The 4276-nt window shown below is 39.1% G+C and overlaps 1 pseudogene; it reads right to left on the reverse strand.

Annotated features, from left to right (window-relative positions):
* Positions 1-659: 659 nt before the first annotated feature.
* LOC101418090 (L-lactate dehydrogenase A chain pseudogene) lies at positions 660-1607 on the reverse strand (annotated as a pseudogene).
* Between the last annotated feature and the right edge of the window lie 2669 nt (positions 1608-4276).

The following is a 4276-nucleotide window of genomic DNA, read 5'->3' on the forward strand; positions in this document are numbered from 1 at the left end:
TTTTTCGTGTGTGTGTGTGGTAACTCTTTATGGTTTATCTGACATTTTTGAGGTATGATCAACTGTCAAGTGACAGTTGGTTGCATTGTAATAGGTAATCCTTTTTTTTTTTACATTACATGGCCATGTACACTACTTTGATACATTTGGTATACAAAATAAGATCCTTTAATATAGTTATGCACAAGACATGCAATGTTGGATTTACACATTGGAGTTCAGGATATGATTGATTGGGAGGAAGGAAGTTGCAGTAGGCATGTTTGGTGAAGGAACCAGAAGGTATAAAATACTCAGTAACCACACATTCTTCTGGTTTGAAAGGCAACTGCAGCATGTGCATTGGCACTGGTGCCTCAGACGTAAACTATTTTATATAAACAGTTTGGGACTATACAAGATAGATATCATCTTCAGTATCAGTAAATACCTTTAGGGTTTTATGAAACATTCTTATGTCTAACTTTTTTCCCTAGGTCATCTTATTACTGCTGTAATCCAAGATCAGATAAAAAGAACAGGAACAACCCCCACCTAAAATCCTGTTGTAGCCTAAACAATGAAGGGGTACATTAGAAGACTTCAAAATTGCAGCTCTTTTTGGATCCCTTTGGATCCCCCAAAGTGTACCTGCACTCTTCTTCAAACGGCCCTCTTCTTCAGGAGTCAGAGTCACCTTGACAACATCTGAGATACCATTGTCCCAAGACACAAGGAACACTAAGGAAGACATCATCTTTTATTTCATAGATTCCTTTAATCATGGTGGAAACTGGATGTACACATCTAAGATTCTTCATTATAGTTTCTGCCAAATCTGCCACAGATAACCCAAAGGTCCAGATATAGCCTTTCAGTTTGATCACCTCATAAGCGCTGTCAACCACCTGTTTGTGAACTTCTTTCCATTGTTCCTTATCTGCATCAGTGCCTAACTCAGGGTGCAGATTTTTCAAGGAGACACCAGCAACATTCACTCCACTCCACACAGGCACACTAGAGTCTCCATGTTCCCCAAGGACCCAGCCATGACAGCTGGATGGGTGAACTCCCAACCTCTCCCCCATTAGGTAACGAAACCGGGCTGAATCCAGATTGCAACCACTTCCAATAACACGGTTTTTGGGAAAGCAACTTAGTTTCCAAGCCACATAGGTCAATATATTCACTGGATTGGAAACAATAAGCAACTTGCAGTTTGGGCTGTATTTTACAACATTAGGAATGATGAATTTAAAGATGTTTGCATTACGCTGGACCAAATTAAGACGGCTTTCTCCCTCTTGCTGACGAGCCCCAGCTGTGATGATAACCAGCTTGGAGTTTGCAGTCACACTATAGTCTTTGCCAGAGACAATTTTTGGTGTTCTAAGGAAAAGGGCGCCATGTTGGAGATCCATCATCTCTTCCTTCAATTTGTCTTCTATGACATCCACAAGTGCAAATTCATCTGCCAGTTCCTTCATCAGAATACTGATGGCACAGGCCATGCCAACAGTACCAATCCCAACAACTGTAATCTTATTCTGAGGGATCTGTTCTTCCTTAAGGAGATTCTGAATCAGCTGATCCTTGAGAGTTGCCATCTTAGATTTGGGATGGGAAGGAACCGGGACTATACGTCGAGCGGGTGTCTGCTGCGCGCGGTGCTTGGATTCAGACTCGGCGGCTGCAGCTCCGGGACCCAGGCCTTATTAATCCACAGCTCAGTCTGGGCTCACAATTCCATGATTCCCCCAGTCCATCCGAGCCCCCACCAGACTGAAGCCTCACTTAGGACCCTGGACTTGGTATCTACCCAAGGAGAAGGTGAAGGTGAAATCTATGACTCAGCCAAAGCTTGCCTCACTTCTCGGCACCACATTATCACTTTCTGGTTGCTTTACCCTGGCATCAATGTTTGTTCATATATGTCCAGATACTAACCTCTGACCCAGAGCATGACCTGAACATGGCGACAGAGTCCATCTTATGCCTCTTGCTTCCATGGAGCTCTCAGGGCCTCCTTCGCCTCTTACCTTGTATTACCTTACTCTGATATTTGATTCCAGTATACTCAGACCTTTCTAGTCTTAACCAACAGTAGTTATGAGCCCAGGACTTTCTAACCCAAAATCCTGAGTTTTCTATCATTCCACAATGTTGTGATTTATCTGTGTCTCCCAGACTCTGCTCTATAGAAAATTACTAATTCATGAGACACTAGGTATTTGTAAAAACAAATAAATTGGTTAACAAATTTAAAAGTACATATGTGTGTATTTCATGATCATGTGAATTTGAGAAATGCTGCATAAAACAATGTTAAACAGGAGTTTTATTATAGAACTTCTCAGGTACTTTAATATGCCATTAATGAGCATTGTGAATATTCAAGGAGAGGTTGGGGGGCAGCAAATGCAGGGGTTTGGTTTTTCAAGTTTATTGATCTACAGAACTTTCTATGGAGCACTCTGAACATCTCACCAGAAGTTCTCTAAAACATTACCTGGGAAATGTTGAGTGATTTATGCTCCATCTTTTGACACTGAGCTGGAGCCACCAGAACAAATTTCCCTTTGACAGGATCCAAATTAAGTAAGGTAGTAAACATTTCTCTAAATATTAGAATGAATGTGTAGTAATTAAATATAAGACTTTTGGGGAGCATCAGAATAGCACACGACCAGTGCTAGACATAGCACTTACCAATTTTAAATTCTTACTGTAATGCATGTCCCAATAACTTAATAAATTCAAGTTTGTAACACAATATGCCGATTAGAATAACTGAAATAAAAATACTGTCAACACAAAGTGCTGACAAGGACATAGAGCAAATGGATCCCTTCTGCATTGCTTGTGGGAATATAAAATGTTACCAACACTGTGAAAGCCATTTGGCAGTTTATTATAAATTTATATCTTCACCTACCATACTACCCAGCAATCAATTCTTGTGTATTTACCTTAGAGAAAGGAAAACTGTCTACACAAAATCTGTACACAAATGCACCTGCATTTGTAATAGTCAAAAACTAGAAACAACCTTAATGTCCTTCAATGGGTGAATGCTTAAACAAACTGTGGCACATCCACAAAATGAAATACTCAGCAATGAAAAAGAGTGAATCTGTCTAAAGGGAATTATGCCAAATGAACAAACTCAGTCTCAAAGGGTTGTGTATTGTATGATTCTGTAGTGATGGAGAACAGAGCAGTGGTGGCCAGGGATTAGGGGTAAGAAAAGAAATGACCAAAAAGGGGTAGCTCGAGGGAATTTCTTTGTGGTCATGAAACAGTTCTGTATTCTGAGGATGGTGGTGATTACAAGAGTCTATCCTTTGATAGAATTTTATAGTATTATGTACCAAAAGAGTATGTGGAAACTGAGTAAGGTCTGATTTAGCTAATAAAATTATACCAATGTCAATTTCCTATTTTTGATAATGTCAATGGTTATGTAAGATGTTATCCTTGGGGAAACTAGGAGAGGCAGAAACTTTCTGCACTATTTTTGCAATCCTTGTGTATTTTAAATTATTTCAAAGTAAAGAACTTTTTAAATGAGAAAAATATGAAGCAAAAATAATTCTTAACAATAGTTAAAATAGAGTCCAGTTGAGAGGCTCCAGGAGCACCATGTCTGGCTCACTCAGCCCTCCAACTAGCCTTCCTGATTCCACCACTTATGAGTTGTGTGACTTTGGGGAAGTCACAATCTGTCTGTGCCTCAGCTTCCTCATCAGTAGAATAGAATTAATGATGGTTCCTACATCATAAACTTTTTGTTAGGTTGAAGGAGTTAGTTATGTCAAGTGTTTTCCATAATTTATAGGAGGACTGGTAGTTCCATGAGGGGATATACACATTCAATGTTCTGAATATATGATATGTGCAAACCAGTCTAATGACCGGACTTCATGTTTCATGATAATAGTTACCTATAAGCCTGTAATTGGTAGAATAGCCAGTGTATAAATGACATGAAATCCTTGTTTACATAATAATGTCTACAATATACTTGTATTTTCTGCCTAGGTTTCTTTCCCTTTTAAGCCCATCTTCACTCCCCAAAGTTTTGACATGCATGGAACTACAATTGTCAACTCTTTGCTTTAGATACCATTTTCTCTGAAACTAATCTTTCCTAATACCATCTTCCTGTTTCTTTCATTTCACTTAGATACATTGATTATGTCAAATTCTCCTTCTGGACTGTGAACTTCTTGAGACCAAAGACTTGCATTCATTCATTTAATATATACTGACAGAATCCCTCCCATGTTCTAGACAC

This window comes from Dasypus novemcinctus, chromosome 11, assembly GCF_030445035.2.
Source record: "Dasypus novemcinctus isolate mDasNov1 chromosome 11, mDasNov1.1.hap2, whole genome shotgun sequence".
NCBI classification, from domain to species: Eukaryota; Metazoa; Chordata; class Mammalia; order Cingulata; family Dasypodidae; genus Dasypus; species Dasypus novemcinctus.